This window comes from Hylobates moloch, unplaced genomic scaffold, assembly GCF_009828535.3.
Source record: "Hylobates moloch isolate HMO894 unplaced genomic scaffold, HMol_V3 SCAFFOLD_14, whole genome shotgun sequence".
Classification (NCBI taxonomy): domain Eukaryota; kingdom Metazoa; phylum Chordata; class Mammalia; order Primates; family Hylobatidae; genus Hylobates; species Hylobates moloch.
In genome coordinates this window covers 57,777,795-57,799,656 of record NW_026652289.1, presented here as the reverse complement: position 1 = coordinate 57,799,656, position 21,862 = coordinate 57,777,795, and the positions used below count along the sequence as shown (strand labels likewise).

The following is a 21,862-nucleotide window of genomic DNA, read 5'->3' as shown; positions in this document are numbered from 1 at the left end:
TTGAGACAGGCCAAGGTAGGCAAATCACTCGAGGTCAGGAGTTCGAGACCAGCCTGGCCAACATGGCGAAACCCTGTCTCTACTAAAAATACAAAAAAAATTAGCCAGGCTTGGTGGCGGGCGCCTGTAGTCCCAGCTACTCAGGAGGGTGAGGCAGGAAAATCGCTTGAACCCGGGAGGTGGAGGTTGCAGTGAGCCGAGATTGTGCCATTGCACTCCAGCCTAGGTGACAGAGCGAGACTCGGTCTCAACTAAAAACAAAACAAAACAAACAAAAAAAGGACCAAGAAGCAGCTTCTCTGCTCCTTCTGGAATCTCTGCCTGGTTCAGCCCGCCTGCCTCCACTCCTGCCTCCACCATGTCCATCAGGGTGACCCAGAAGTCCTACAGGATGTCCACCTCTGGCCCCCGGGCCTTCAGCAGCTGCTCCTACACAAGTGGGCCCAGTGCCCGCATCAGCTACTTGAGATTCTCCCGAGTGGGCAGCAGCAGCTTCTGGGGTGGCCTGGGTGGAGGCTGGGTAGTGGGGCCAGCGATATGGGAGGCATCACCGCTGTCACGGTCAACCAGAGCCTGCTGAGCCCCCTTAACCTGGAGGTGGATCCCAACATCCAGGCTCTACACACCCAGGAGAAGGAGCAGATGAAGACCCTCAACAACAAGTTTGCCTCCTTCATAGACAAGGTATGGTTCCTGGAGCAGCAGAACAAGATGCTGGAGACCAAGTGGAGCCTCCTGCAGCAGCAGAAGACGGCTCAGACCAACAAGAACAACATGTTCCAGAGCTACATCAACAACCTTAGGTGGCAGCTGGAGACTGAGCCAGGAGAAGCTGAAGCTGGAGGCAGAGTTTGGCAACATGCAGGGGCTGGTGGAGGACTTCAAGAACAAGTATGAGGATGAGATCAATAAGCGGACAGAGGTGGAGAATGAATTTGTCCTCATCAAGAAGGATGTGGATGAAGCTTACATGAACAAGGTGGAGCTGGAGTCTTGCCTGGAAGGGCTGACTGACAAGATTGACTTCCTCAGGCAGCTGTATGAAGAGGAGATCTGGGAGCTGCAGTCCCGGATCTCGGACATGTCTGTGGTGCTGTCCATGGACAACAGCCACTTCCTGGACACGGTCAGCATCATTGCTGAGGTCAAGGTGCAGTAGGAGGAGATGGCCAACCGCAGCCGGGCGGAGGCTGAGAGTACGCACCAGATAAAGTATGAGGAGCTGCAGACGCTGGCTGGGAAGCACGGGCATGACCTGCAGCATATAAAGACTGAGATCTCCGAGATGAACTGGAACATCAGCCAGCTCCAGGCTGAGATTAAGGGCCTCAAAGGCCAGATGGCTTCCCTGGAGGCCACCATCGCAGATGTGGAGCAGCGTGGGGAGCTGGCCGTTAAGGATGCCAACGCCAAGCTGTCCAAGCTGGAGGCCGCTCTGCAGTGGGCCAGGCAGGATATGGTGTGGCAGCTGCGTGAGTACCAGGAGCTGATGAATGTCAAGCTGGCCCTAGACATCGAAACTGCCACCTACAGGAAGCTGCTGGAGGGTGAGGAGAGCCGGCTGGAGTCTGGGATGCAGAACATGACTATCCATACGAAGACCACCAGCGGCTATGCAGGTGGCCTGAGCTCGACCTATGGGGACCTCACAAGCCCCCGGCCTCAGTTACAGCCTGGGCTCCAGCTTTGGCTCTGGCGCAGGCTGCAGCTCCTTCAGCTGCACCAGCTCCACCAGGGCTGTGGTTGAAGATCGAGACCGGCGATGGGAAGCTGGTGTCCAAGTCCTCTGATGTCCTGCCTAAGTGAACAGACGCGGCAGCCCCTCCCACCCTACCCCTCCTGCAGCTGCCACAGGGCCATAGAGGGAGGCCGCTGTGCATGGTATCACAGGGAACAGGAGACCCACCTGAGGCTCAGCCCAAGCCCTCAGCCCACCCGCGGAGGAGTTTACTGCCTGGGGACACCCCCTTACCCATGCCTCCAGCTACAAAACAATTCAATTGCTTTTTTTTTTGTCCAAAAATAAAACCTCAGCTAGCCCTGCCAACTGTCAAACAAACAAACAAACAAAAACAAAAAACAAAAAGGAGAGATGAGGTCTCACTCTGTCACCCAGGCTCAAGTGCAGTGGAGTGATCATAGCTCACTGTATCCTCAAACTCCTGGGCTCAAGCTATTTTCCTGCCTCAGCCTCCCAAGTAGCTGGGACTACAGGCATGCCACCACACCTGGCCAGTTTAAGTTTTTTGTAGAGATAGGGTCTTTCTATGTTGTCCAGGCTGGTTTCTAACTCTTGGCCCCCCAAAGTTCTGGAATTACAGGTATATGGCATTGCACTGTGTCCTATAGTTTATTTCTAACTTCAATATGAATTAAGACAGTTATCCATAGGTATGAGATTTTTATGAGAATTGTCCATTAATATTTATTCTTTCTTGCCTAACAATATCAATCCCCAGTTTTAGATGGCTACATGGCCACCTAATTAGTGATTACATTTCCTAGCCTGCCTTGCATATTGGTATAATCATGTGACTAAATTCTGGCCAATAGGATGTGAACAGAAAGGTTTTCTGGTGCTTCTGGGTTGTGCGTCTCTGGCTTTTTCCTCTACCCGTTGGCTAAAGTGGCCTTGTCGAACCCAAGGATGGAAGCCACATGTTAAGGAGAGTTGAACCAACAAACATGCTCTGGATTTGTTTGCTGGGCTATAATCTGGATCATTATTTTATAAAGAAAGAATCTCACACCTTGTCTAATAGACTGTATTAACCTATATCCTACTTAATATCTAATACTAATGCCTAATATTAATAGAAGATTGAAGTACCTAGTTCAAGGCCTAGGATATAGTAGCTACTCAATAAATTGGTGTTGAATTTGAATATAACAACTTAAACATTTATTGCATGGCAAAAGCACGCAAATTATGTGGTAAGAATGATGCAGGAGTCCAAAAGGAATAGAATGTAGTTCCCCCTATTAGCATAGGAGCTCGTGTTCTAGTGGGGGAACCAGATTCTTTATTTCTTCTTCTTCTCTCCGTTCAGAAGAATAGCATGATCAGCATTATCAATGGAAGTCAGGTCACTGCTGCAGGTGGTAAAAACAGTGGGGTTTTCTAAAGGGCCCTCAGTACTGTCTCCCACTCCACTAAGTTTGAGGTGCTCCCCACAAAGCAACAACATCCCCAGTTTGGGTCCTACCATTTAAAAATAACATCTTGCTCTCATAATATTAATCTCTTTGTAGCATATTATCAAATTGTTTTGACACATACTTTGGAAAGTATATTCAAGCTTTAGCTGCCATTCGTGTCTTGTGGAGGACTGGTTTATCAAACTGATGGGGAATGTCACATGTTAAAAATAGATGGTGACCCTTAGCCAGGCATGGTGGCGTGCGCCTGTAGTCCTAGCTACTCGGGAGGTGAGGCAGGAGAATTGCTTGAACCCAGAAGGTGGAGGCTGCAGTGAGCCAAGATCACACCACTGCACTCCAGCCTGGGTGACAGAGCGAGACTCTGTCTTAAAAAGAAAAAATAGTTCAGTTTTATTTTAGAGGGGTGAAAGAAGGACTAGATCTAGGCGAGTGATCGGTAACCGCAGGTATAAAAGTGATTGGTAGAAATTCTAAGAAACACAGGCACAGGTACTCATTTTTTTCTTGAGGGGAAACCTAAAGAACTTACACAATGCTGGACCACACATAGCAAGAGAGCCAGCTGCCTACTCCGGCCTGAAGGGCGAGCCCACCCTGGTCCTCCATTCCCCAGGAAGACACACAGCAGTCAATTCTTCTCCCTGATCAGGGTGAGGGCTTCATTAGGTCAGCGATTCTCAACTTAAGTTGCATGTTAGAATCTTGGAATCACCTTGGGGGCTTTTAAAAATTCTGATGCTGGCCGGGCGCGGTGGCTCACGCCTGTAATCCCAGCACTTTGGGAGGCCGAGGTGGGTGGATCATGAGGCCAGGAGATCGAAACCATACTGGCTAACACGGTGAAACCCCGTCTCTACTAAAAATACAAAAAATTAGCTGGGCATGGTGGCACGTGCCTGTAGTCCCAGCTACTCAGGAGGCTAAGGCAGGAGAATCGCTTGAACCCGGGAGGTGGAGGTTGCAGTGAGCTGAGATTGTACCACTGCGCTCCAGCCTGGGTGACAGAGCAAGATCCCATCTCAAAAAAAAAAAAATTCTGATGCCCTACCAATTAAGTTCTGGGGTTAAGACCTAGACATCAAACATCAGGCATCATACCTAGCTTTCAACGCTCCCAAAATGATTCCAACATGCAGCAAAATTCAAGAACCTCTGTGTTCAATCTTTCAAGCCTTAATTTTCAGGTTCCTCCCAACAGGTCTGGAGACTTTGGCTACTGGTTCATCTGATCTCCAGGTGCAAGTAACCAGCACAATTCAACCCCAGCTTCTTCCCAGAGTTTACTGAGGGACTGGGTGACTCAAAGATGCATTTCTCATGTGCACTATTTCTTAGCAGGAGCAGGCATCAGACCAGGCTGTTGCAAACAATTGTTCAGGTTGTGCACAGCATGAGGATGCTTGGCATAGGGGATAAAGGGATGAAATGACTGCCTAAACTCTGCTCACCAAGCTGTCACCCTGGCCTCGGACTTGGTGTAACTAGAGGGGAAAAGGGTAACTATTTCTAATTCTCACACATGAGCTAAAGTGGCCCTTTGTGCCAGTAGTGGCCCTGGTTCAGGCCTGCCTAAGGTAGAGGCAAAGTGAAATTCAAGGACCACGTGCATCAGAATCACTAAGGAACTTATTTAAATTTATAGTCCTGCATCTTCACTCCAGATCAAATGAGTCATATCTCTGAAGACACAGCCTAGAAATCTGTGTATTTAACAATCTCCCAAGTGGTTTCCATCAAGCTGAAATTTGGTGGCCACTGACCGAATGTATGGGATGGTCTTTCAATAAAAATAACAAATTGAACATCTCCTACATGCCAGGCCCATGACACCATTCAAGGATATGAGAGCAAATAAGACCCCATCCTTTCCTCAAGTATTCTGGTCTAATAGAAGACAGACAAAAGCTGTGGGTCCCAGGAGGAGCCCAAACTATGACCTCTGCTGGAGTTCAGATATCTGGCATATTCAGAGAACCAGTTAGCAGATCCAAAAATCCCTACAGGAGGGACTGAAGCTCCTCCCAGAAGAATAGTCATCCCAGAGAAATAGGAGCCAGGCACCGCAAGCCTGACCCACTAACAAAGCCTCCATTGTCAGAAAAGATGAGTGATTTGGGGGACAGAGTAGTGTCTGATATGTGTTTGTTTGCCTGTGGGCCAAGGCCCTGCTACCCAACCTCTGTGGTCATATATCTGAGCCCCGTGGAAAGCTAGGGGGACTGTACATGAAAACTGAAAAGCCTGTTTCCCTATAACCCCTATAAACTATTTCAGCAGAAGGAATATGACTTTGGGACTCCACTGTCTGAGGGTGCGCATCACGAGGGGAGGCATTTTTTGCCACTGCTCAGAATAACATCTCACAGCTTTGGCACCTCCTGTGCTGCTCATCAGCTGCAGGAGGAGACTTTGGTGCCTGGTGGACACAGTTGTGCCCAGAGAAGTGCTTGTAGTGCCCATTGGACAGGGTATTATCTAGCAGAGGAGGCTGGGGCAGTAAAGGAGGGACAATGTGCAGACACCAGGTGGTGACTAGCTAGATTCTTCTATGAACACATATGAGACACCCCCAGGGAATGTCCACAGATACTTGGGCAGTGTTTGAGGGGCTAGGTTCATGTATTAATAACGTTAGTGGGTAAAAGGGCTCAAGTGGAAAGAGCTCCCCCCAGAATGGGTGACAGACTCTGTTTCTCTCCATTTGTCATCATTTTTACAGCAAGAACTTGGTGCCTAATCAGGATGACTTCTAATTTGTAGCCCAGACTGCACATTCTAAAGACACTGAGAGGCCCTGAGGCATGGGCACCAGGATGGATGAGGCATTGAGAGGGAAGAGCAGGGCCCTGGAGTTCCCAAGGGGAGAGGTGTGGGTGATTTCCTTTGCCTAATTTAGATGGTCTAGCGCATTCTGGCTCCAGGCTGCCTTTCCGCCCTCATCTCATGTTAATCTTGCCCTCGCTCCCTCTGCTCTGGCCATACTGAATTTCTCTTAGTTTATCTCAAGGTACCACTCTTCTGTCCCTTAAACGTGCTGTTTCAGATGCGTGACATGCTTATTCTCTCCTTTTTACCTGGCCAACTTCTAATCTTTCGGGTTTTAGCTAAGATATCACTCAGGGGAACTTTTCTGGATTTGCCAGTTTAGTGTACAGGACATTCAATGCTGTCCATAAATTCAGATGTGGAGAAAATGTAACTCTTTGGGGTGATGGAAATGGAATCTCAGTTTCAATTTGGGTTCTTCTCATAACTTGGGCTAGGGTCAAAATTCCAGGTGTCTGCTCATCAGTCATCTGTGTATCCAGGAATCTAGCAACTGAGATGTCCATATCATTAGGTCAGGGCTGTCTTAGCTGCTTCAATGCCAAATTTGGGGCACTAGGGTCTTTGCTAGGCCCTCTATAACCCCATGTGCCTAGAGTCAACACCACCAGCACAATCATTTTCTTCCTTTTTTCTCCTGCTTCCATTCTGGAAGAAGCCTTTTCCAATTCAGGGACAAGTTTCTTTCATCTTGAACTTGGATCCTCCAGCAATCCTCCTGCCTCGGCCTCCCACAGTGCTGGGATTACAGGTGTGGACCCCATGCCTAGCCATTTCTCTTAACCCAAATCCCTATTCTGCTCAGTGGTTACTGACTTCTTTCCCAAAACTTTGTATTAGTTTCATAAATACAGAAAGGTTGAAATAATAATAAAATGAACATTCTTATGCACTCTCCTGAATTCGAAAATCGTTAAAAATTTATCACCATCTTTTTTTTCACCTCTCGGTACTTCAGCCTGTCTTCTAAAGAGAAAGACATTCACCTACAAAACTACAATACCATGTTTGCATCTAACAAAACTGTTGATAGTTCCGTAAAATTATCTAATAGCTAGTTCATATTCATTTCCCCAAAATGTTTCATTCCAAGAATGTTTGTTATGCTTCAGAACAAAAACCAGGATCCAATTTACAGTCACACATTGCATTTGCTGTTTATGTCGTTCTAATTTATTTACATCTAGAATAGTCCCTCCACTATTTTATATTGTTATTGTTGCTTCGCGACATTGAAGTTTTGAAGGATTCATGTCCATTATCCTAAAGAATTTAGGCTTTTGAAAACAAAAGCCGGCCAGGCGCGGTGGCTCACGCTTGTAATCCCAGCACTTTGGGAGGCTGAGGCGGGCGGATCACGAGGTCAGGAGATCGAGACCACGGTGAAACCCCGTCTCTATTAAAAATACAAAAAATTAGCCGGGCGTGGTGGCGGGCGCCTGTAGTCCCAGCTACTCGGAGAGGCTGAGGCAGGAGAATGGCCTGAACCCGGGAGGCGGAGCTTGCAGTGAGCCGAGATTGTGCCACTGCACTCCAGCCTGGGCGACAGAGCAAGACTCCGTCTCAAAAAAAAAAAAAAAAACAAAAGCCAGAGAACTCTGCCCCAGACTTTCCCTGAGGCAAGAAGTATAACCTACTTGTCTGGTTTTTTGAGGACTGAGAGTTTTCCCTGGCCATGGGACTTTCAGTGTCAAAACCAAGAAAGTCCTGGGCAAGCCAGGATGAATTGGTCACCCTAGAGGCGAGAAGGTATGGACTTGGATATTTGCTTGAATGGTTGCAAGGCATAGAGTGAAACATTTTTTAAAATGAATAATCCAATATTATGCAGCCACATTTGATTAATAAGTAGGTTCATAGCATCCTGTGGTTATACTCTTGCAATATGCGTCATATTTTTCACTCTGTTTAACGTCTGAATTTCCCAGTAGATAGTAAACTCCACGAAGGCAGAGACATGTATGTCTTTCTCATTACTCTAATCTCATTGTATCCCCATAGTTCTGGTACACGTCAAGTATTTATTTATTATTTATTTATTTATTTATTTATTTTTGAGATGGAGTTTCTCTCTGTCACCCAGGCTGGAGTGCAGTGGTGCGATCTTGGCTCACTGCAACCTCTGCCTCCAGGTTCAAGTGATTCTCTTGCCTCAGCCTCCTGAGTTGCTGGGTCTACAGGCATGCGCCACCATGCCTGGCTAATTTTTGTATTTTTAGAAGAGTTGGGGTTTCACCATGTTGGCCAGGATGGTCTCCATCTCTTGATCTCATGATCCACGCACTTCAGACTCCCCAGTTGCTGGGATTACAGGCGTGAGCGACCATGTCTGGCCACTAAGACATTTTTAAATAGTAAGGCTGCAGCCCACTGGTAATTTCCATACCCCTGTTCACTGAGTATTATTAGGTTAGGTTTCTGCATAGAAATCTTAACAAGCATTCTGTGCAACTGTCCTGGCCTTACAGATGAGACTTCAGAAGTTTAAATCATCTTCAAAATCAAATTAAGACCTTAACTTCTAAGTCCTCAGGGTCTTCATGCAGTGAGGGGATATAGATAAGAGTAGAAAATTATCTGGGAATCTGGAGATACTTAACCCATTGGCTAAGCAGCACTGGACCATATACCAAGGTCCTAAGGAAATCAATCACACCTTAAGAAAATTTAATTAAATTGGACAGAAATTAACATAATTTCATTCAGTCCTTGCCTTATTCTCCAGATTTGAATCCCCCAGGGTCATTAAATGATTGGCCAAGGAGAGGTTGGGGTTGGAAAGTTGAAATAAGGTATAATTATGAACCTGGCCTGAACTCCAGATCGACTCAAGGCCAAGTCTGGCCTTTGGAAAGTCTTTGGGGTTAAAGATTTGGTAACGGACTTAATGTAGCATTGGGTACCTGATTATAGAGAATTCAAGTGGAGGCTGATCCGAATGGAATCCTGAAGGCCAAGTGCCCAAGGCTATCAAGGTCCAAGCAAAAGACAGCACATCTCAATGCCTGCTCTCTCATTCCTTTCACCCTCTTTGGAAGAAGGTCTAGTTGAGACCCGTGCTGAGTCATGTAGGCCTGCCTTTGTGACAGGAATCCTCATACCAGACACTCTCCAGAGAAAGAGGCTTGTAAGGGGCACCATGAAGTATCAAAAGAAAGACTGATAGACAAGAGCATAGAGAAGAAAAGAACTTCCTGTGAAGAAGTTTTGAAATGCATGATGAGATTTGTTTTTTTCTTCTGAGCATCAACAGAGTATTTTTTGTGTCCTTCACATCAGGGTGAAGAAGACACCAAAGTACTGTCCAGGAGATGACGGGAATGGCCATTTTTGGAGCAATTACTGTGTACTTGGCCTGTGACCTCATTTAACCCTTGCAGCAGTCCCAAGTCCCTATGATCCCAGTGAGGTATTATTAGAAAACTGAGGCGAGGCCGGGCGCGGTGGCTCACCTTGTAATCCCAGCACTTTGGGAGGCCGAGGGGGGCGGATCACGAGGTCAGGAGATCGAGACCACGGTGAAACCCCATCTCTACTAAAAATACAAAAAATTAGCAGGGCGTGGTGGCGGGCGCCTGTAGTCCCAGCTACTCGGAGAGGCTGAGGCAGGAGAATGGCGTGAACCCGGGAGGCGGAGCTGCAGTGAGCCGAGATTGCGCCACTGCACTCCAGCCTGGGCGACAAAGCGAGACTCCGTCTCAAAAAAAAAAAAAAAAAAAAAAAAAGAAAACTGAGGCTCAGCAAAATTAAGTAACTTGCTAAAGGTTATATGGCTGGGATATGGAAGTGCATAAAGATTTACCCTCACACTGTCAGACTCCAAATCTATGCTATTCCCACTATCCCACCCTGCACTCTTCTGAAGATGCCATGGGCCTAACAGTCCTTAACAGTCTCAGAAATGGGGGCATTATTAAATCCGGGTGAAAAAGACAATCATTGCTGGCGTGCTATATGAAGGGCACTGGAAAGACTTTTGCTCCCCAATTTTCTCTACCACACCTACCACAATGCCTGCAATCTTGTCACGCATTTCTTTGAGATGAGTATTGGGGTCCTGCTTCTGAGAGCCATTCAAAGTGGACTAGTCTGATCTAGAGGTTGTGGGGTGAGATGCTCTGTACTCCTCTCTGTCATCTCTATTTTGACATATCCCAGATGCTCCGGCAGCTCCGTTTCTGGGTATTAGCTGTGAAGTTGAGAGCAGAGTGTTTTTCCTTCTCTTTGGCTTGATTGTCTTTCACCCTTGGGGGAAAGGGAGGGGGTGCTAATGGCTTGGAGGGTGGCCAGACTATTCCATTTTGCAATCTCCAGCCACAGCTGCTAAAGAAAACATATTGTATTTTCATTCCGTGGGGAAAACATGTTTTGTTTTGTATTCTTGTGTAACCATGAAACATCTGGGGTAACCTTAGCTAAAACTTCCTTCCAGTGTTGTATTTGGGCTAAATGATATAGAGAAATTTTCACCTTGAAATGTAAGCTATGACAGTGTAATACATTATTATGACATGTGCTTGGATACATACCCAGTAGGGAGCCATCCAGTTATTACAACTCAGGCCCTCTAAACTAAAACCCCTTATCCTTATGTTACATCACACTGTCCCTTATAAATGGTCAGGGCCAAGAAAATGCTATTCGGTCACTCAAAATTGGGGAAACACTGTGAGGGCTTAGGGAGAACTCTTCAATGCTTTCAACTGGTGGCTCTCAAAATTGAGCATGCATCAGAATCACCCAAAGGGCTTGTTGAAACTCAGATTTCTGGCTCCCATCCTAGAGTTTCTGACTTAGTAGGTCTAGGGTAGAGCCTGAGAATTTGCTTTTCTAACAAGTTCCCGGGTGATGCTGATGCAACTGCTCTGGGAACCATACGAATCTCAGCTTTAAACTTGGGTCACCCCAAATGTGGAATCGAATACAATATACAGGAGAGGCAAAAACTATATACAGTGAAAAGCTTCAGTTTCATGCTTTGTTTTGTTTTTCTAAATAGGTAAGAGCTGATGCTAAGATGAGATAATCCCATCTAATCATTGCCGGTGGTAGTACAGGTTAGTATAAACATTTTAGAAAACAAATTGGCAGTAAATAAATATTTGTAGGCATTGATCCCACTTCTAGGTACCTCTAAGAAAATAATCAGAAATAAGCACAAAGATTAAAGTACAGGGATGTCTATTGCAGCTTTATGTAAAATGATAGATACTTGGAAATCACATGAATATCCAATAGTTTATCAATTATAATAATATCTCTACAGTGGAGTATTATGCCACCATTAAAGTAATTGGAGAAAAAATTTTAATGATAAAAAGAAATGTTTAGGATAGATTATTATAATACATGGAAAGCTCAGGTCACAGAGCTATATTTATCATTTATCAACTATATAATACATATATACTTCTACAAACAGCATATCAACTAAGGAAACACACTGACATGTTAACAGTGATGATTTCTGGATAGTATTATATTTGTTCTATAGATGCCATTCACTTCTTCCCTGCCTAATCTTCTAAAATAATCTATCCCACTCAAAGTCTCCCCTCTTCATAATATCCTCTTCTGGAAGGAGCTTCTTAGACTGCCATATTTAAACCAAATGATCCCACCCTTTCAGTGGTAGGCGATTGGCTGTATGGACATGTGATCCAAGGTGAACCTACTAGTGAGTGTCTATCAAACACTGTACTGCTAAACCCAGAAACTAGGGCTAGACAGCTGTGGGATGTACATATATTGAAGTAGGGCTGGTGGGCATTTTAGGTTGTGTGCAAGCAGAGGAAGCTACTACAGATCTGCTGCTTTATCAGCGATTACTGTCAGTACAATACAGGCCCAGGAGCTAAGCAGCGCACACATGCAGCAGCCCACCCACACAGGCACAAATCCTTCTTAAAAAGCAGGCAATGGGGAGAGGTTGTAAATATTAAACTGTAATACCCTTGTCCCTGTTATGCTTCCAATATTCTCCCTTTTTGCCTTGAGCTAGTGAGAGTGGGTTTCTCTTCTTTGCAATTGTCCTAAATTAACAGGTGATTTTTATTTGCTTATTTGTGCATGTTTGCTTTTTTAAAATCAATTTCCCACACTGAGTTTATTACTGATTTTATTAACAGAAAAATATTAAAATTAAAATCTTGAGCTGCAGCTAAAAAAAAAATTATTTAGTGCAAAGTTTCCTATTTGCTCACTAGCCCCTACATCCAGACCCTCTTATTTCTGACACTCTGAGCTTCAGAAACTGAGAGGTTTTCTTTGGTTTCTTTCAGTTTGGTACAAAATTCAGAGGACAATTTAAGTTTGGAATGTGTCCAAGCAAAATTCTTTTTCTGTACTGAGCTAAGAGGATTCCAACAGCAAAGACTGATACAGAATAAAAGATATAGAGCATGGTTTTCTCCATTGATTTATAAACATGAAGATTGGAATGGATGAGTCATCAGCAAATTGAGTTGGGAGGGATTGCTGCAGAGCAGCCCACACTTTGTCATAAAAATTCTGCTGCAGTATCACACTAGCTCAACTGTGGTTTACCATTTTTAGAAACATGAGCAAATGCACTATAGTTGGTTACCACTTTTTTGTGACACTTGAGGTTCATGTGAAGGTGTATCAATCCCAAAGAGTGATACACTTCAAGACAGGACCATTTGGTATAAGCAGTAGGTAATTTTTTTTTGTTTGTTTTTGTTTTTTTTTGAGATGGAGTTTTGCTCTTATTGCCCAGGCTGGAGAGCAATGGCGTGATCTTGGCTCACCAAAACCTCCGCCTCCCTGATTCAAGCGATTCTCCTGCCACCTCCCGAGTAGCTGGGATTACAGGCATGTGCCACCACGCCCAGCTAATTTTGTATTTTTAGTAGAGACAGGGTTTCTCCGTGTTGGTCAGTCTGGTCTCAAACTTCTGACCTCAGGTGATTTGCCCGCCTAGGCCTCCCAAAGTGTCAGGATTACAGGCATGAGCCACCGCGCCCAGCCAGCAGTAGGTAATTCTTAACCCTTTCAAGGTCATCATCTCAATTTATTCCCCACTGGGAATCAAATTATAACTAAAAAATGATTGCAACTCGTTTTAAGAATTTCTAGATATGCCGTAAGATATTTGAGGGCAGGGACTGATTCTGCCATGCTTAGTTTTATCCCTGGTTTGTTGAATGACTGAAAAAAAATTCATATTGATGCTAAGAGATAAGCCTAGGGAATAAGTGCTTGGGAATTAACTTTCCAAAGGGTCCAGTTCTGGGACTGGGTTTAGAAGCTTGAGATGATGTCGAAGATAAAGTTGTGATACACTTTAGGGTTTCCAAAAAGTGTATGTTCTAAAAGGATGAGAAAATTGTCAAGAAGGAGAAATTGCTGTCATTTTTAAAAAAGAGGAAATTGAGACCAGAGAAGTTCCATAGGCAGCATCTCACAAAGCTCTTATATCCACTGAGGAGAGTGATTTGCATGTACGACCATGGAGACCCTAGAGAGAAAGAGGACCTTTTCTCCAAGAGATTCCAAGACTTGTGAGAGAAATGACTCTGGCTCAAAATATCTTATAAACTTGACATAACTTTTTTTTTTTTTTTGAGATAGAGTCTCACTCTGTTGCCTAGGCTGGAGTGCAACCTCCGCCTCCGGGGTTCAAGCAATTCTCTGCCTCAGCATCCCGAGTAGCTAGGATTATGGGTGCCCGCCACCACGCCCAGTTCATTTTTGTATTTTTAGTAGAGACGGGGTTTCACCATCTTGGCCAGGCTGGTTTTGAATTCCTGACCTCAAGTGATCCACCCACCTTGGCCTCCCAAAGTGTTGGGATTACAGGCGTGAGCCACCGCGCCCGGCCAACTTGACATAACTTTTAAAGATGGATCGCCAAGCTGAGGTAAGTCTACACTTTCAGTTGATGTAATTTTGTGTAACAATTATACTTTGCTATCCCCTCACTGAACTAAAACATCATATACAGTCAAAATACTAACTAAAGCTATTATACAAAATAAAAAACTGAGTGTCATGGTGAGGAGGGAAAAGGAAAATAGTGATTGTCTTTTCCTTAGGGAGTCTTTACCACTAGTGTATCAGGTAGTGCTTGCTGCATGACAAACAACCCCACAGTTTAATGGCATAAAATACAACCATTAATTCATCTCACAGTTGCATGGGCTGACTGGGCAGCTCTTCTGTCTGGGCATGCTTGGCGGATTTGCTGGACTTCCTGATGCTTCTTTGGTCAGCTGGCATGTTGGAGGCAGCCAGATGATCTAGAATGACTTCCTTGACGTGTCTGATAGTTGGAGGGCTCTTTGCAAGGGACCAGCTGCTTCTCCACATGGAGTCTCCTCCATAGTGGGCTAGCTTGAACTCAGTCACATGGTAGTCCTAGAGTTCCAAACACAGCAAGAGGACAAGCCCAGGGCTCAAGCACGTTTAAAGCCTCAGTTTATAATACCTTTGCTAATGTCCTATTGGTGAAAGTAAGTCACATGACCAAACCAAAGTCAAGAAGTGGAGAAATAGATTTTACCTCTTGATGGGAGTGGAAGAATTTTTGGCTATTTTTACAATCTACTGCAACTAGGTGGTAGGCTTAGTAAAGAAATAAACCAATAGGTACATGGAACTGTAGAAAAGGATTGAGATATCAAGGATACAGTCCTTGACTGTAGAAACTCTACATTTCCTGGGTGTTGTTAGCAAACCAGTGTGTGAATGTCATTTAGTCCAGCTAGGGAGCTTTCTGTTTGGGGATTTCCCTGGGTTATGTTATCTCAGAGCCCAACATAACTTTTGAGACTCTGATCAGAACTGCAAACGCCATCTTGGAACAATCCTGAAAGTGTTCTAGATGTCGGAGATCCTTCTGTTCTGACACTAACCAGGGAGGGATGAGCTCCCTGGAATATCTGCAAGACCATCCCTGCTGGTTCAGGTGAGAAAGAGGATCTACCTTTTCTTCTCAAAGACAGGGTTTAAGAGCCCAGAGGTACAAAGGGCAGGTGGGTGGGCAGCAATGATAGAATAGCCTAGTTATTTGAACTGGGATCAGGAAAAGGAAGGATGTAAATAGTAAGCCTGCTCCAAGAGGGAAGCAATCAAATTGATAATTTGATAATAAGCTGGAGACTGTGACCTGGAGATAAGTTGGGGAACATTTAAAGGGCAGGTGGAAGAAGTTTGACAGTCTCTTGAAGCGGTTTGTGTTTTTTGGTTTTTAGATGACAAGCTACAGAAAATTCTAATCTCAGCTCTGCCACTAATCAGTTATGTGAGTATGGACAAATTGCCTCAGTTAATTTCCTCATTGACAAAATGAGGCATTTTAACTTGAAGGTTTTTCCAGCTATAACACCTTCAGGGAATCTAGAAAAAGAAGAAAAGGACTGACATAAATATGAAATGAATAAGTCTACATTAGGAGGAATCCCCTTCAGAAAGCATTGGAACAAGTACCGAGGAAGATTTTCAATCTCTGAAGCTTTAAAAACGTGATAGATCCCTATCATTCTTCAACAAATATTAACTGAACTACATGCCAGGCATTGTAGACAGAGCAGTCAGCAAACAACAGCAGCATGCCCCTGTGGGGCTTACAGGATTGTTTATCAAATGGTTCTAGACGAGTTGCAAGCACATCCAGCTTTATTATTCAGTCATTTCTGATGAAGAGTGGGATCAGTTTTGCCAGAAATGGAGACATTGGATTGCTAAGAAAATTGCAGGCAGGGATTATACCAGATAACTTCTCTGATCTTCAGTTTCTTCATCTACAAAATAAAAAGTGTGAACCAGACCATCCCTAAAGTTCCATTCAGTTCCAAAATTCCAATTCGGCTGCCTAGCAGTTCTTAGGTGCTTTAGCTCAGCCACTCCATCTAGTGTCTCTGTGAAATGAACTTAGAAAACATCCAGTGTACTAACTATTCACTAAAATGAGAGGCCACTAAAGAGACTGGACATAACTAAAGGCAGGCCTCGGGATCAAGATATATGGGTAAGGGGTTGATGGGTTATAAGTCATATTTAACATGATGTTTACAATGTGTCAGGCGCTGTTCTAAGTGGTTAGCATACATTTAATTCTCACAACAAACCTATGATCGAGGAACTAAAAACAGCTGTACTTTACAGATGAGATAATGGCCCAGAAAGGCAAAGTAACCTGTCTAGTAATTGGTAGAACTAGAATGGAAGCCTAGGTAGTGGATTACAAAGTCCATCCTCTTAGCCAATATCCTTTCCTGCCTCTAGCTAAGTTATGGAACACTTACCATGTGCCCAGCAGTGTTCTAGGTTTTTCATATTGTAATCTTCTCAACAGAAATATGATGTAGGTACTAAAATCAGAATTTTGCATGGGAGTAGACTCAGGCCCAGAGAGATAACGTAATTTATCTAAGTACACTATAGCTGATAAGTGTCTTGGAGCCTAGATTGGAACTTCGGTATTCAGCCAGGGTGAAAGAAGCATCCAGGATGTTGCCATGTCCCAATAATTTTTTCTCCCACTTTCCTAAATGTCACCGATCATGATTCTTGGTACATAAAGGGAAGACGCAAGCAGCAAATGCTAGACAGTTTCTTTCTGTTTTTTCTTTTTTTTTTTTAGTGGATTATCTGCAGAGCCAACTCTTGAGTATTCAGAAGTTAATTCAATTAATGGATAAGACAGGCTTGGGTGCATGTTTTTGGTCTCTCCAGCTTCTCATTTTCAATCACTTTTGCCAGGTATATAATGAAGACTTTAAGTGCCACAGGAAGTTTAAAAACTCTCCTTTAGGGATCCTACATCATGGTTTCAACGATCAATTTCATGTAAATGCCTCTGAAGGCTACATCTCTATACCTCACCACTCTAATTGCCTGAGAGGCACATCTGCTTTCCTGTTTCATTATCTTCTGAAACTCAACATTCAGTATTCATTTAGCAAATGCTTGTAAAAACTTACCATGTAGGAAGAACATTTGGAAACCCCTTAGACCCTTAGAACAGTGCTTGGCACAGTGAACTACTGTCTTTACCTTCAGGGTGTGTTGAGTCCAGTGCGGGAGATTAGTAAACAGTCACAACACAAGGTGATAAATGCCATGATGGGCTATGCATGACATGCTTTGGTAGTATGCAGTGACACTTCAGCCAGTCTTCAGAGAGGGTAAGGGTAGGGTCAGGGTAGGTTTATCAGGCAACTCATTTCTAAAATTGAAATCAGCACCTTTCTCCCCAGACTGGCTCCTTCTTATGTCTACTAATAGTACTGCCAGTTCTTGTTACCCGTACTTGAAAACTCAGTCATTGTTTACTCTTTCCTTGTTCACAAATCCGTAAAGTAACCACCATGTCCAGTCAATTCTTCCTTTTCTATCTTCTCCATTTTTTGTCTTTCCTCACTCTAGGTCAATCTTTTACCCTCTCAAGCCAGGATTATTGCAAAGGCATGCCATCTGTAACAAATTTAATCCATTCCAATTCTTCCTGCGCTATGCTCCAGATTCATTTGCCTAACATACTTTCCTGACCCCAAATCTGAAAAATTCATTCAGTGCCCAAAGGTTAAAGGCCATTCTGCTTGTTCTGGCAACATTCTGCTTGTCTATCTGAATCTTTCAGAACACCCTTGTAAATCTTCAGTCTAATGATGCCACTCCCCTTCTCACTCATCCTTTGCTTTTTATGCATCCGTGTCTCTATTGACTTTTTCTGGGCCTTCAGTTCTTTCTGTTGGTTTTTAAAGCATATTTATATCCTCTCTCTCCTTAAAGGACCATTACAATTCCACCTATTTTGTGAAGCCTACCTTAAGAAACTACAGAATTTGTTGCTTGAACTATCATTTGGTGAAATAATAGTGTGTTGCTTTTTCTTTAACATGCTTTATAAAGGTATAATTTACATACAACTATTAATACAATGTATGTATTAATGTAACCCTCATCACATTGGGGTATAAAACATTCCATCTCCCCTAAACATTTCCTCGTGTACTTTTGCAAGGAATGTTCCCCTGCCCTAGTCCCAAGCAACCACTGATGGGTTTCTTTCTGTCACTATAGATTTGATTTTTTCTTTTCTAGAATTTTATACAAATAGAAATATAGAATGTGTACTTTTATTTGTGCCTGGATTTTTTTCACTCAGCATAATACTTTCAAAATTTATCCAGGTTGTTTTGTATATGTTTATTTCTAAGAGAATTTCATTATTTGGATATACTTCAATTTCCTTATCCACTCACCCGTTGATGGACATTTGAGTTTTCAGATTTTGGCTCTTATGAGCAATTGTGTAAAAGTCTTTGTGTGGACATGTATTTTCTCTTGGGAAAGTACCCAGGAGTGAAATTGTTTGGTTGAATGATATAGGTATGTTACCTTCATGAAAGTTTACCACATTGTTTTCCAAAGTGCTTGTAGTATTTTATATTACTACCAGCAATGTAGGAGAGTTCCACTTGCTATTGCTCTCCAACACTTTGTTATTTTAAATTCTTTGCGGCCGGGGGCGGTGGACCACGCCTGTAATCCCAGCACTTTGGGAGGCCGAGGGAGGCGGATCACGAGGTCAGGAGATCAACACCATCTTGGCTAACACGGTGAAACCCCGTCTCTACTAAAAATACAAAAACAAAATTAGCCGGGTGTGGCGGCGGGCGCCTGTAAGTCCCAGCTACTTGGGAGGCTGAGGTGGGAGAATGGCGTGAACCCAGGAGGCAGAGTTTGCAGGGAGCCGAGCTTGCAGCGAGCCGAGACTCCGTCTCAAAATAAATAAATAAATAAATAAATAAATAAAATTCTTTGCATTTTCCATATTGTAAATGAAACCGGTTTTTTTTAATCTCACTTTCCAATTGTTCATTGCTAGCATGTAGAAATGAAGTTGATTTTTGCACATTTAGTTTGCTAAACTCACTTATTGGTTCTAGTAGCTTTTTAATAGATTTCTTAGGAGGTTCTACGTACATACTCATATCATCTCTAAAAAAAGGACAACTTTATTTCCTCCTTTTAAACATCTATGCATTTTGTTTTGTCATCTTTCTTCCTTTTTGCCTTCTTTCCTTTTTTTCCCCTTGCCTTTATTGCACCAACTAGGATCTTCAGTATGATGTTGAATAAACATATTGAAGAATGGACATCCTCATATTTTTCCTGATCTAGGGATAAAGCCTGTAAGGGAACATTAACTATGGATATTAGTGGCATATATTCATGGCCGCTATTAGGTGAAGAAAGTAAATTCCTTTCTATTCTTAGTTTGTTGGTAGGTTTTATCATAAATAGATGTTGACTTTTGTCAAATGTTTTTTAAATCTAGTAAGATGAAGGTGACATGATTTTTCTCTTTCGTTCACTTAATATGGTGAATTACATTGCTTGGTTGTTGAATGTGAAACCAGCCTTGTGTGGCTGAGCTAAACTGTACTTAGATGCGATGTATTATTTCTATAATATATTGCAGGATATGTTTGCTAATAGTTTGTTAAGATACACATATAACTTCACAAGGGATGTTGGTTTATAATTTCTTTTCTTGCAATGTCTTTGCCTAGTTTTGGTAATAGGTTAATGCTGAACTCATGAGATGGAAAGTGTTCTCTAGTCCTTTTCTCTTGGAAGAGCTTGTATAAGACTGGTATTCTTTCTTATATTGTTTGATAGAATTTGAAAGTGAAGTCGTCTGGGCCTAGAGTTTTCTTTGTGGAAAGGATTATAATTACAAATTCAATTCCTTTAACAGATATAGGCGCTTCAGACTTTGTTTCTCCTTGTGCCAGTTTTGATAGCTTGTCTGCTTTAGTTCTAGAATTTCCATTTGGTTCTTTTTTTAGTTTCCATTTCTCTGTTGAGATTCCCCCTATCTCTTCATTATGACTACATTTTCCTCTTGGAATATATTTATAATAACTGCTTTAAAGTTCTTGTCTGCCAATTCCAAATTCTGGTCATCTTGGGGTTGGTTTCTATTGATTCCTTTTTGTCTTGATATTAGGTCACACTTTCTAATTTCTTCACATAACTAGTAATTTTAAATCTTATACTGGACATTTTGGATGATAAATTGTTATCTTCTTCCTAAACACTTGAAGTTTGCTGTAACAGCTGGTTAACTTGGCTGGACTCAAATTCCAAACTCCATTTCCACTGTGATGAGTAGCAGCTAAGCTAAGGCTTGCAACAGTTGTTTTATGTCGGGCCCCCAGAGGTCACAACACAGGCATAACTCGTGATTAGTCAGAGATTTGGGTGGAGTTTATGAGATTTGGGGTCTCCTCCCCTCTGGCTTCCTCTTTTCCATGACTTGCCCCATCACTTTTCACTCTGGCAGGACTGAATTCCTACCTCTGATTCCTTAGGCCAGTAAGACTGCAGCTTTCCAGAAGTCCCAGAGAGGAATATTTTTGACTGAATAAGCTTTACATTCACATACTCTTGACATGTCTCTCTTCTCTCACCTAAAGTCCAATGATTTTTTAAACTTGATTTTCCAAGTAAGTTTAAGAAATAAATACTGGCAGATAATTAAACCAGTCATAAGAACACATTTAAAATAGAATTTAAGCCCAGAATAAAATAAAAATTCCAGATTGTAGCCTCTGATACCATAACATGGTCTGGTCCTATATACCACTCCAACTTCATCTCTTACCATTCTTTGCCTCATTCATTATCTCTAGCCACCCTAGTCTTCTTACTGTTCCTCAGACACAGCAGAGCAACTGCTGTTCCTATCACCTGGAATTCTCTTCCCTCAGATCATTGCATAGTCCCTCCTTCTGATATCCAGGTCTCTCTGATCATATATGCTCTCCTTAGAGAGGTCTTTTCTGATTACCCTGTCTAAAACAGCTCAACAAACCTCTCCCCCCACTTCAATTAACATCTTATCCTACTTTATCTTCTTCAAAGCACTAATCACTATCTCAAATTATTCATTCATTTTCTTGTTAATTGTCTGGCTCCCCCACCAAAAGATAAGCACCAAGAGGACAGAATCTTTGTCTTAATCACCAATGTATCCTTAGTGAACAGTTGTCTGGCATAGAGTATATGTTTGATAAATACTTATGAATAAATAAATGAATAATGATATAGGAGGTACTAAGGTAAATCTAACTTTTTCCCCCACTAAGCTGATCTAGCAACAAAATAAAAATACTTGTGCAAAAATCAAACAATATAATATAAACTATAAGTTCCTTATACGTCATTTAAAATAAAGCCAGTATTTCCTTTTGCTGTGAAGGGCAGTGAAACACTACACAATAAATTATGAGATCATGTAAATCAACAAATCAAGTATAAATACTCAATTGGTAGAAGAAGAAAACTAAGTGAAGAGTAAAAAAAAAGTGTTGACATGGCTGTCAAAACTGTTTAACATGTAGAAATGAAGTAGGTTCATGGCAGTGAAATTTGGGGACAAATGGGCATGTAACTTCATTATGGTTTGAATTAAGGAGATAGGCTATTTCCAAGCTCAAAGAGTACTTATTGATGGTATTTAGCTTCAGAAGATTTATGTGATTCATTTTAAAACATAATGCTCTCTTAAAACAGGCCAGGTCCAGTGACTCATGCCTGTAATCTCAGCACTCTGGGAGACTGAGGTGGCAGGATTGCTTGAGACCAGGAGTTTGAGACCAGTCTGGGCAATGTAGTGAGACCCCATCTTTACAAAAAATTTAAAAAACAAATTAGCTGGGTATGGTGGCGCACACCTATAGTCCTAGCTACTCGGGAGACTGAGGTGGGAGGATCGTCTGAGTCCAGGAGTTTGAGGTTACAATGAGCTCTGATGGCACCACTACATTCCAGCCTGGGTGATAGAACAAGACCCTGTCTCTAAAACAAGCAAACAAAAAACAGTCATCTCAAATTC

The 21,862-nt window shown here is 42.8% G+C and overlaps 1 pseudogene; it reads left to right on the top strand.

Moving 5' to 3' along the window:
• Window positions 1-316: 316 nt before the first annotated feature.
• LOC116482538 (keratin, type II cytoskeletal 8-like) lies at window positions 317-1,806 on the top strand (annotated as a pseudogene).
• The last annotated feature ends 20,056 nt before the right edge of the window (window positions 1,807-21,862 follow it).